This window comes from Carettochelys insculpta, chromosome 6 (genome assembly GCF_033958435.1).
Source record: "Carettochelys insculpta isolate YL-2023 chromosome 6, ASM3395843v1, whole genome shotgun sequence".
NCBI lineage: Eukaryota > Metazoa > Chordata > Testudines > Carettochelyidae > Carettochelys > Carettochelys insculpta.
The window spans coordinates 103,569,200-103,582,264 of NC_134142.1; the positions used below are offsets into that span (position 1 = coordinate 103,569,200).

A 13,065-nucleotide genomic window follows, 5' to 3' on the forward strand; every position below is an offset into this window, starting at 1 on the left:
ACACTTTCGAGACCATATACAAGGCAAAGTACTCGGTATCAGTACAGACAATACCTCCACCATGTTTTATATAAATCGGCAAGGAGGAGCTTGGTCCCGTGCCTTATGTGCGGAAGCAGTCCAGTTGTGGAACTGGTGCATCGCCAACAATATAACCTTGAAAGCCTCGTACTTGCCAGGCGCTCACAATGTGAAGGCAGACCAGCTGAGCAGGCGTATCGCACTCACGCACGAGTGGCAGATCCGTCCCGATCTGCTACGACCGATTTTTCACACATGGGGCTTTCCCCAGATAGACCTGTTTGCCACTCAACACAACAAGAAGTGCCCACGATTCTGCTCCAGGGCAGGACTGGGACGGGGGTCCGTGGGGGATGCATTTGCGATCTCCTGGAGGGGCCCCCGGCTTTACGCTTTTCCTCCCACAGTGCTGATCCACAAAGTCTTGCAGAAAGCCAGGAGGGAAGGAGCCCGAATGATCCTGATAGTCCCAGCGTGGGATCGACAGCAGTGGTTCCCCCTACTCCTGCGCATGTCGGACCGTCCACCAATGCCCGTTCCGGTGGCGCCGGATCTGCTCACGCAAGCCCAGGGGTCCATAGTGCATCCGCACCCCCAAGGCCTGCGACTACAAGCGTGGTTAATCCATGGCTCGGCTCCCTAGAGAGCACATGTACAGAGGAGGTGCAACAAGTCCTAGAAAGTAGCAGGAGGACTTCCACCAGGAAGACCTACAAGCAGAAATGGACTCGCTTCACGGCTTGGTGTTCTACCAAACAGCTAGCCCCCCTTTTGGTGCCTATACCTGTAATATTAGAGTATTTACTGGACCTCAAGAGAGGAGGACTCTCACCCTCCTTGTTAAAGGTCCACCTTGCCACCATTTCGGCGTTCAGACACGAAGAGGAAGGGCACACGGTGTTCACCCATCCCATGGTTACCAGGTTCCTCAAAGGGTTGGTAAACCTATACCCCCCTCGGAAACCGCTTCCACCTTCGTGGAACTTGGACCTGGTGCTTAATGCGCTAACGGGACCACCGTTCGAGCCTTTAGCCACGGTTTCCCTCCGCCTCCTTACGATAAAGACGACCTTCCTTCTCGCAATCACGTCAGCTCGCAGGCTGAGCGAGCTTGCGGCAGTTATGGCAACGCTACCCTGCACTGCTTTTTCCAAGGAGGCGGTGACTCTACAGCTGTATCCAGCCTTTGTTCCTAAGGTTTCTTCAGAGTTTCATATTAACGAACCTATTGTTCTTCTTCGAGTGTCCCCGTGGGTGCTCCACATTAGGTGTCGGGCTCGCCCGGCGCCGCAGATCGGATCTTCCAAGCAGTTTCTGCCGGACCGCGCATGCGCCGGTGCGCGCCGCTCCCCCGCGCGCTCCCGGCCATGTGCGCGATCCGGTCCCCGCCAGTTCCTCTTAACCGCCGTCGGCTGCAGACGGAATCCAACTAGGCTAAGGCCAAGTAGTGTATTCAACGGCTTTATCTGTTTTTTCTTAAAGTTTTTTCAGGCACTTAGGCTACTATAAGCTAGCCGGTTGTTATTTTGTAAAAAAAAAAACAAAAAAAAAACAACAACGAACAAGCTAGGAGAGGGACAGCTCAGCCAGTCCCAGTAACAAGCGCCGGAGGCCAGGAGCTAGGGCTATCAGCCCTCCGGCTAAGGCAGACCATCGGACGGGGAAAACGGCACAAAGAAGGTGCTAAGTACCCACTTAAAAACACAAAGACTCACCAACAATGTCCTCTTCAGGCTTTTAAAAAAAAAAAAAAAAAAAAAAAAAATGCTGCTTCTTGACAAGGCCCTCCAGCCAGAAGTGCCGGAGCGGCCGCAGCAGGAGGGACCCTCCGGGGCCCTTAAAAGGAAAGCTGCCTCCCTCAGCCCATCAGCGCAGAAACGGAGGAAAGTATCTCCAGCCCGATCCCTGCCGGCAGCAACAGCGAGCGGGACGGGAGGAGCAAGCAGCCCCCAGCCGCAGCAACAGCTGATCGGCGGCGGCACGGAGAGCCACGTGGAAGCGGCTCAGCCTCCAATACTCAGCCAGCCGCCCCGCACCGCAGGCAGGGCGGCGGCTAAGCAAACGCCGGTACTGGCGGCACCGCAGGCAGCGGCACCGACCCCCGGGGAACCGGCGGTGCAGAGCGCGCAGGCACGCAGCCTGCCGGCACCGGAGGACACCGCACATGCGGCATCGCCCTCGAGCGTGCCGAGCTCGGTGCAGACGGGGCCGGAATCCCCTGTATGCTCCCCAGCCCGATCCCTGCCGGCAGCAACAGCGAGCGGGACGGGAGGAGCGAGCAGCCCCCAGCCGCAGCAACAGCTGATCGGCGGCGGCACGGAGAGCCACGTGGAAGCAGCTCAGCCTCCGATAATCAGCCAGCCGCCCCGCACCGCAGGCAGGGCGGCGGCTAAACAAGCGCTGGTACCAGCGGCACCGCAGGCAGCGGCAGCGGCACCGACCCCTGGGGAACCGGCGGTGCAGAGCGCGCAGGCACGTAGCCTGCCGGCACTGGAGGACACCGCACGTGCGGCACCGCCCTTGAGCGTGCCGAGCTCGGTGCGGACGCCGGAATGCCCTGTATGCCCCCCAGCCCGATCCCTGCCGGCAGCAACAACGAGCGGGACGGGAGGAGCGAGCAGCCCCCAGCCGCAGCAACAGCTGATCGGAGGCGGCACGGAGAGCCACGTGCAAGCGGCTCACCCTTCGATAATCAGCCAGCCGCCCCGCACCGCAGGCAGGGCGGCGGCTAAACAAGCGCCGGTACCACCTACCCCCGGAAAACCGGCGGTGCAGAGCGCGCAGGCACGCAGCCTGCCGGCACCGAAGGACACCGCACATGCGGCACCGACTTCGAGTGTGCCGAGCTCGGTGCGGACGTGGCCGGGATCCCCTGTATGTCAGGGGCGGAGTTACCTCCTCAAGGGAGGGGGAAGACTGCACACAAGAGGAGGCATTGCAGCCCCTCTCCGCACAGGGCTGTGTAGTTGCTTTCTCACAGCCCTCCGCTATGTTGCAGACTCCAACTAGAAGGCAGGGGTCCCCCCCCTCCTTGGCCTACCCGGAGCCCCCTTCTCCATTTCTGCAACCAGCCTCACCCTGGCTGGGACCACCTCCACCCTTCCTGGGATTTGAACCGCTGGACTATTAGGCAAAGTCGCTCTCTCCAGGGTCTCGACGGTCTCCCTCCCCCAGACGCAAAGGGTATGCACCAAGGGAGTGGTCTAGGTCACCTTCCCAAGACCAGTGCTTATACTGCCGTGGTCGCCCCTACCACGCAGGGCATAGACACCATCGGCAATCTACTAGGGAAAGATCCCTACGAACGATCTCGTACCCCCAAGGGCAATTGTGACCGGGGACAGAGACTTAAGCATCTCAGGGGGGACTGGTTATGGAACCCCGAGATTTTTCCTCGCACACCTCTAGTGAGAGGGTGTACCATCATCAGCAGGAACCGGAAGGGTCCAGAAAGACGTACCCCAGCGGTTCCTCGCTTTCCTCCCCGGATGAGGCTACGGCCCCGGGGGGCGTCCATCCTCCGGACGATCTCAAACAGTTCCAAGAGCTGTTTTACGAGGGTGGCCTTCACGCAAGGCTTCCAGACAGCAAAGGTGCAAGAGCAACACCATAAGCTCCTCAAAAATCTGAGACCTCCGGCCTCCTCCAAAATAGCAATACCGCCGATGACGCAATCTTGGAGCCTGCCACTATGATATGGCAGACTCCTGCGACTATTCCGCCTGTCCACAAAAGAGCGAAAAAAAAAAAAAAAAAAAAAAAATACTTCGTGCCCACGAAGGGCATGGAGTTCCTGTTCAGCCACCCACAACCAAATTCTTTGGTGGCGGAGTCGTCGCAACGTGGGGGAATAAACAAACATGCCAAAAAGCTAGAGCTGTTGGGCAGAAAGGTCTACTCCTCCTCCACGCTACTGTTGCCAATGGCAAATTACGCAGCGCATCTAGCGAACCATAATTTCAACAACCACATTAGGTTGACCTCCCTCATGGACTCGCTTCCAGAGGGCACGAAACCAGTGCTCAAGGCCATCATCCGACCATTTTATAACCAGTGGCAAAGGATCACCGCAGACACATGGGTGCTGGAGATCATAGCCACGGGGTACGCCATCCCCTCCCAGTTGCTCCCACCGCCATGACCTCCACCCGGGGCCCCACCTCCAGGAGACCTCCCATGTAGCGAGGCTCAAGCAGGAGGTAGACCATCTCATGCTCGTAGGGGCAGTGGAAAGAGTGCCGGAGCAACTGCAAGGGAGAGGGTTCTACTCGAGGTACTTCCTCACGGGGAGGTCCATCTTAGATTTTCGAGGCCTCACCGGTACCTGCGCAAGCAACGTTTTCGGATGATCACAAACGCCTCCATCCTTACGGCACTAGACGATGGAGATTGGTTCGCAGCCCTCGACTTACAAGGTCCTACCGTTTGGGCTCTCCTCAGCCCCCAGAGTCTTCACCAAGACCTTGGCAGTGGTGTCAGCCTACCTGCACAGACAGGGGGTATTTATATTCCAGTATCTGAATGACTGCCTACTCAAAGGGGCCTCAAAGGAGGAGGTACTACGCATAATATGTGTCACAGCAGGCACGTTCTCTTCGCTCGGCCTGCTTATCAATCTGACAAAATCAAAGACAGACCCCACACAGGACATAGAGTTCGTAGGGGCACGCATAAATTCTATTACAGCGAGGGCGTATCTACCAGAGACTCGCTTTCGGGCCATCGGCTCCCTCGCGCAAGGCTTCACCTTCAGCCCTATGGTGCCGGTTCTGACGTGCTTACAGCCGCTGGGCCACATGGCAGCAGCAACGTTTCGTACAACAGAACGCCAGGTTACACATGCGCAGCATGCAGCATTGGCTGGCGAGCGTATACAAACCGGCAGCACACACTGTTCACAGGATGGCGTCGCCCACAACGGAGGTGCGCAAATCCCTGCAATGGTGGGTAAACCCAGAGAACCTGCTAACAAGGGTACCCTTCCACCAACCACACGTATTGGTTTTTCTTACTACAGATGCCCCCCTCATAGGGTGGGGAGCACACATGGGCGAAGAGGTGACGCAAGGGCTGTGGTCCTCTATGGAGCAGTCACTGCACACAAATATACTGGAGCTCAAAGCAGTGTTCAACGCCTGCAGACACTTTCGAGACCAACTGAAAGGCAAGGTAGTCGGGATCAGTACAGACGATACCTCCACCATGTTTTTATATAAATCGGCAAGGAGGAGCTCGGTCCCGTGCCTTATGTGTAGAAGCAGTCCGGTTGTGGAACTGCTGCATCGCCAACAATGTAACCTTGAAAGCCTCGTACTTACCAGGCGCTCGCAATGTGAAGGCAGACCAGCTGAGCAGGCGTTTCGCACTCACGCACGAGTGGCAGATCCGTCCCGATCTGCTGCAACCGATTTTTCCACGCGTGGGGTTTTTCCCCAGATAGACCCTGTTTGCTACTCAGCACAACAAGAAGTGCCCACGATTCTGCTCCAGGGCAGGACTGGGACGGGGGTCCCTGAGGGATGCCTTCGCGATCTCATGGAGGGGCCCCCTGCTTTACGCTTTCCCTCCCATAGTGCTCATCCACAAAGTGTTGCAGAAAGCCAGGAGGGAAGGAACCTGAATGATCCCGATAGTCCCAACGTGGGACCGACAGCAATGGTTCCCCCTATTCCTGCGCATGTCGGACCGGCCACTGAGGTCCCCTCCGGTGGCGCGGGATCTGCTCACGCAAGCCCAGGGGTCCATAGTGCATCCGCACCCCCAAAGCCTGCGACTACAAACGTGGTTAATCCATGGCTCAGCTCCCTAGAGAGCACATGTACGGAGGAAGTGCAGCAAGTCCTAGAAAGTAGCAGGAGGACTTCCACCAGGAAGACCTTCAAGCAGAAATGGACTCGCTTTACGGCATGGTGTTCTACCAAACAGCTAGCCCCCTTTCGGTGCCTATGGCTGTGATATTAGAGTATTTACTGGACCTCAAGAGAGGAGGACTCTCGCTATCCTCGTTTCAGGTCCACCTGGCCGCTATTTTGGTGTTCAGACACGAAGAGGAAGGGCACACGGTGTTCGCCCATCCCATGGTTACCAGGTTCTTCAAAGGGCTGGTAAGCCTATACCCCCCTCAGAAACCGCTTCCACCTCTGTGGAACTCGGACCTGGTGCTTAATGCGAAAAGGGGACCACCGTTTGAGCCTTTGGCCACGGTTTCCCTCCGCCTCCTTATGATGAAGACGACCTTTCTTCTCGCAATCACGTCAGCTCGCAGGGTGAGCGAGCTTGAGGCAGTTATGGCAACGCCGCCCTGCGCTGTTTTTCCAAGGAGGCGGTAACCATACGGCTGCATCCAGCCTTTGTTCCTAAAGTTTCTTTCTGAGTTTCATACTAACGAACCTATTGTTTACCCTTGTTTATCCAAAGCCTCATAACTCTAACAAAGAGGTGCGCCTACACCTCCTGGACGTGAGCAGGCGCTAGCTTTCTATATGGACAGGACCAAGTCCTTCCGGAGAACGGATAGGCTCCTAGTCTCTATCGCTCCCAAATCAAAAGGAGAATGTCTCTCTTCGCAGAGAATCTCTAAGCACATCGTATCTTGCATAAAAATGTGCTACAAACTCAAAAAGACTCCTTTACTGGCCACGCCCAGGGCTCATTCCACTAGGGCGGTGGCAGCATCAACAGTCTTTTTTCAAGGGCGTTGCGCTAAAAGACATTTGCAGAGTGGCGACCTGGTCATCCTGTGACACCTTCGCCAAACATTACGCCCTTCACAGGGTATTCCAAGAGGATACCCGTCTCTCGGCAGCGGTCCTCTCGGGGACAAGCTGCACATAATCCGATTACCCACCTCCTATCTTGGGTTACTGCTGGGTAGTCACCTAATGTGGAGCACCCACGGGGACACTCGAAGAAGAAAGAAAGGTTACTCACCGTAGTAACGGTGGTTCTTCGAGATGTGTCCCCGTGGGTGCTCCACTACCCGCCCATCCTCCCCGCTCCGGATCTCTGTTTAGTGTTTTGCAGGAGCATCCGAGGCGGTTGGTCAAGGAACTGGCGGGGACCGGATCGCGCACATGGCCGGGAGCGCGCGGGGGAGCGGCGCGCACCGGCGCATGCGCGGTCCGGCAGAAACTGCTTGGAAGATCCGATCTGCGGCGCCGGGCGAGCCCGACACCTAATGTGGAGCACCCACGGGGACACATCTCGAAGAACCACCGTTACTACGGTGAGTAACCTTTCTTTTTACCCTCGTTTTACCCAAAGCCTCATAACTCTAACAAAGAGGCGCGCCTACACCTCCTGGACGTGAGGAGGGCTCTGGCCTTCTATATAGACAGGACCAAGCCCATCCGGAAAACGGATAGACTCCTGGTCTCTCTCACTCCCAAATCGAAAGGAGAAGGTCTCTCTTCGCAGAGAATCTCGAAGCACATCGTATCCTGCATAAAAATGTGCTACGAACTCAAGAAGACTCCTTTACTGGCCCCACCCAGGGCTCACTCCACTAGGGCGGTGGCGGCATCAACAGCCTTTTTCAAGGACGTTGCGCTAAAGGACATTTGCAGAGCGGCGACCTGGTCATCCTCTGACACCTTCACCAAGCAGTACGCCCTTCACAGGGTATTCCAAGAGGATACCCAGCTCTCGACAGCGGTCCTCTCGGGGACAAGTTGTACATGATCCGATTACCCATCTCCTATCTTGGGTTACTGCTGGGTAGTCACCTAATGTGGAGCACCCATGGGGACACTCGAAGAAGAAAGAAAGGTTACTCACCGTAGTAACGGTGGTTCTTCGAGATGTGTCCCCGTGGGTTCTCCACTACCCGCCCATCCTCCCCGTTTCGGATCTCTGTTTAGTGTTTTGCAGGAGCATCCGAGGTGGTTGGTCAAGGAACTGGCGGGGACCGGATCGCGCACGTGGCCAGGAGCACGCAAGGGAGCGGTGTGCACCGGCGCATGCGCGGTCCGGCAAAAACTGCTTGGAAGATCCGATCTGCGGCGCCAGGCGAGCCCGACACCTAATGTGGAGCACCCATAGGGATACATCTCGGAGAACCACCGTTACTACAGTGAGTAATCTTTCTTTTCCCATCAAATAGTAAGTCTCATACTATTTTATGCACCTCCTTATGGGGACCCAGTGTCTCCTGCTGGTAACTCCTGTAACTTGCCCATCTTGTTCCTGGGTCAGCTGAGTCCAAACTTGCTGGAAAGGAGATCTAACAATTAGTTGTTCCTCTAAACAAATTAATTTAAATTCCTCTTTGATATCCAATGGTAATTTATCCATGAAATTTGCTGCTCTGATCCACTAGATGTAATTGTACTTGGCCAGCATAACTTTATATTTTGCAGTTCTGACCCAAAGACAAGAATACCACCACCTTTCAGCCAATCTGATTTTTTTTGGTTCTCTTTCTTCTCAAGCAGACCTTGTTGTCTGCTTGGTCTTGTTAATAACCACAGTAACTATTAAAGATTTTGGTGCCACATGCATACGGAAATACTCAAATCACTTTGTGGGGGGACAGAGGGAACTTACAAGGGAGACATCTGAAATGGAGCTTATTCTCAAGTTTGACACTTTGCACTTAGGTCTCAATGGAGACACATTACAAGTACAGTTCCCCCATCTTTGATATTCTTAGTGATCTCAAGCAAATCACTTAACAGATAATTGCAGTGAGTAACTTTCTTCCCCACCCTTCACCTGCTCCTTCTGTCCTGTGTAGCTGATTTGTCAGGTTTTTTTTTTCATTTTTTTTCTGTCTTTCTTGTTGTGCCAGTTTACTTTCATCAGAATTTTCAGATCTGAAGAAGTGGGTCTGTCCCACAAAAGCTAGGGTGACCATCCATCCTATACTGGCTGGGACAGTCCGATATTTGGGATACCAAAAATGTGTCCCCATTTTTTTTTAAAAGGGACTAATTGTCCCATATTTTTCCCTGCCACCAGCCTTGGGGAAGAGCTGGGGGAGCATGGGCAGCTGACACTTCCCCAGGGCTCCCAGGGAGCACTGGTGGCTGACACTTCCCAGGGCTCATGGGGAGCACTGGCAGCTGCTGCTTCCTCAGGGCTTTGAGGAGCTGCCTCTCCCTCCCCATATCTCCCTGTCCTGTATTTTGGACAAGGAGATATGGTTGCCCTAACAAAAGCTCATCAACTAATAAGTTATTTTGTTGGTCTTTAAAGTGCTATAGAACTGCTTTTTTGTTTTGTGAAAATATAGACTAACACAGCTACCTCTCTGTTGTTGTTTATGTTCAGCCCTCTTTGAGGTCAATGTGATAGATGCCAAAACACCCAAAAGTCCTTGTCGCATTCAAAGATTCTTTCATAATTGGAGAATCTGTCATACTTTATGCAACTGGTTACAGAATATCACACAGTTTATGCATTGTCTACTTTACCAACTCCAAAGACACTTCAATAAATTCTGCCAGTCTCTTTAAAAGCGCTTGATAAGCTTTAAAATCCTGTGCAATCTTGTGAATGGAGGAGATAACAACTTCAGGTGGCTGGGGAAAAAGATGACAAACCCCTCAGAGATGGATTTTCTTGTCTGATTGTAGCCATGTTGCTCCCCCCCATAAGAGAAACCAGATAGGAAAGGTAATATCTTTTATTAGATGAACTTCTGTGGGTGAAAGGTGCAAGCTTTCAAACTACACAAAAATTGTCTCAGGGTTTGGAAAAGAAGTCAGAGCATCTGAGCTAAGTACAAGTTGAGACAGATAATTAAGCACGAGAGATAAATGTTATGGGGTCACTTGAGATGGATTGGACAATAAGAGATTGTTAGCAAAAGGGAATGAATTTGGGCCATTAAGAATTAGATTGTTGTAACAAGTGGAACCGTATCCGCTAGTGCCTATGAGTGTAATGAATTTAAGTTCCCTTGCTTCCCCTTTGAAGATGTTGAGCAGGTTTTTTTTAAGGACAAAATTGCATTTAGTGATCACCTTGTAAAAAATATTTGGCCATGGGTGATATGGCATTTTTGTCTTACCACTTTTCTGTGTGAGTTCATTTAAGAGCATAGTGATTATCTGGTTTCTCCCATAGAGTTGTTATTGAGGCATTTGCACTAGATATACATGTCTCTCATAAGATTTGGAAAGCCATAAGACCCATAATTATTTTGATAGGTGTTTGTGGGAGGTAGTTATCATTGTAATAGTGTAGGTATATCTGCATGCCTTACTTCTGTTCTGCTAGGGCCTGGCGCCATTTTGAGTTGGTGTGATCTGGTCTTTGGGGAGCTTTCTTTTTTTGATGACGTTGAGGGGGTGGGTTGTTTGAAAGCCTTGAAGAGGGGTTAAGAAAAGATTTCTTTCAGGATGGGGGTGCACTCAGTGGGGCTTTGTTTTCTTTAATGAAGCAGGTTCTCCCAGTTTATGGGTGATCCCTTCCATGATGCAATCCATGTCTCTGGTGAAATGTGTGCATTTCTTCTTCCTTATCTGCAGAAAGTAATTTTTGACTCTCAAAAATAGCCTTCCTTGTGGGAGAGGGGACAGACCTCTGAAGCATCTGAAATGTAGATCTTGGGTGTGAAGCTGAATGATGACTTGGAGTACTTGAGTGTTGAGGACAAAGAGGTCAGTATGGCCAATGTTGAAATTCTTAAGGGTAAAGCATATTAAACTAAAATGATGAACCCAGAAGAATAGAAGATGGTTCTTGATGGAAACAATAAAGTTGATTGAAACTCTGGGGACTAGCATCTACTGGAGGCCTTTGATGTGGAAGAAAGAGAAATTTCCTTAGTGTGTGATCTCAGTGAAATCCTCATGTCAGGCATTCAGCGGTCATGCTACAGTGTACATTTTTACTTGTCCAGTATAGGACAGGAGTACAGTAAATGACACTCTGAGAACAGCTGTGTCTATAAAGGAGACAGTACCAGATGATCCCTGTGCTAAGTGTAGGTGGCAGATATCTCATTTCCTTTGCCCATAGTCACGTACATCAGTACTTTTTGAAGCAGCACTTCACTCTTTAATGCCCTTTGTGCTGGTGCCAAGGAGTCACACTGTTCTCATCAGTACTAGGTGTTTTGCTGGTGCCAATATACAGTGCTGGTTTGACTGCAGTACTGTGCAGGTTAGTATTGAAAAATCCTTTGTTGACAAACTTGGGTACCAGGAAAAAGCTGACTTGTGCATGTTTCTGACTTGCTTATGGCCACTTTAAGTGAGTTCCTTGATTACCTGTACCTCAGATTTTTTGTGTTGTAGTGGAGAAAGGGACGATTGCCAAGAGGTCAGTTTGGCAATATGATCCTTGCTCCCACAGGCAGCCAAGGTGTGTCACTGCTCTAGCAGTTTTGTAATCTGAGATTTAGAGTTCTTACTAGATGAATGAATTCCCTTTGAGCCTTTCGAGCCAGGAATCACCTCCCTTATTGCTGAGGCACTAGACATCTGGCTCTATGGCAAGGCAACCAATGCCATGTGCAGTGTATCAGTGAATAAATACAGTGCACAATTGGTCTGCAGCTTCAGAAATCACAGTTCACCTGAGTCTGATGCAGTTTTCATGGATTTCTCTGAGTTTTTTTAATCTTGAGTCTCTAGATTTTCAAGGTCATGTTTAAAATATACAGATTCTACACACAGATGTATCAGAGGAGTAGCCATGTTAGTCTGTATCTGCAAACACAATGAGAAGTCTTGTGGTACCTTACAGACTAACTGATATACTGGTGCATAAGCTTTCATGGGCAAAGATGAAGTGGTCTTTAAAGTGGGTTTTTGCCCACAACAGCTTATATGCCAGTACATCTGTTAGTTTTTACAGATACAGACTAACACAGCTACCTCTCTGATGCTTGTCACCGTGCCAGGCACTGAATTTAAATATTAAGTGGAAATCCATCAATGTCATGAAAAAACAGATACAGACAGACATCATCTTCATCTCCAAGTGCAAACAGATGGACATCATTCCAAATGGACTGAAGGTGCAAAATCCATTGCACACTTATATGTGACTCTCCCCTAAATAATACAGACATCTGTCATGTCCATCCTTGAAGGGAATTACCACTCTAAATGATAGACATGGCTTAAAATCAGGGTTTTTTTTAAAGGTGCAGGTGTAAAGTTTAGACTTGGTACCACAAAAAACCTAAAGCCTAACTAAAACTTATTTAAAAATGTAGTTGTTGGCTGACAGGCTATGAATGGAATACCACACTATGTAGTAAACAGAGGTGGAAAGTAACTAAGCAGAAATACTTAGTTATACTATTCAAGTACCCTTGTTGGGGGGATATTTGTACTTTACTCGAAATTTATTCCCTACCCCGCCCCCGCAATCCTTTGACCTTTACTCAAGTAGTTTTTGAAAGGAAAATGTTGTCCTTTTTATTTCACTACTATTTTTGGAAGTGCTTAGTTAGTCTGACACTTGTGCAAGTCAGGATTCTGATTGGTTAAACCACAGCCGCAAGTGCAAAGCATCCAGTCGTCATGCAGTGATTTTTTTTTAATAACCAATCATCAAGCACAATGGTCCTGCCAACAAAGAAGCCTTTTAAAAAGCTGCATCAACTTTTCATTCAAAAATAGTATTTGCTCATGAGTGGGGAGTCCAGAGCCTTATGGGCTGGATCCAACATGTGCAGGAGAAGACACGCAGTGACACATACTCCTGCTTGCTTTTCCCCTGGCTAGAGAAATGCAGTGGGAGAGGGAGGGTTTTGCCCACTGCTTCTGTTGAGTAGGTTTTGGGCAAGAGGAGCAGCGGAGGGCAATACCTCAGAGTGGCAGGAAGCCAGGTAAGCACCCCCAGCTCCTCTCATGGCCAGCACCCACACCCCCATCCCTCTCCTGCCCAGCTCCTGTCCACTCTGGTACCCCTACCACCCAGTTCTCCCATTCCTAGTCCACTCCTACACCCTGCCTTGCTCCTGCACTCTCCCCCGTGGCCAGACACCCCATCCCTAGCTCACTCCTGCATCCTCCCAGCCTTCCAAACACCACCCCCATCCCACTTATGTACCTCCCTCCCAGGCAGATCTCCGTTCCCAGCCTG

The 13,065-nt window shown here is 51.3% G+C and overlaps 1 protein-coding gene across 1 annotated transcript in view; it reads left to right on the forward strand.

Moving 5' to 3' along the window:
* Positions 1–13,065, forward strand: part of PDE3B (phosphodiesterase 3B) — a 175,945-nt gene that overhangs the window by 141,789 nt on the left and 21,091 nt on the right. The window lies entirely within an intron of this gene.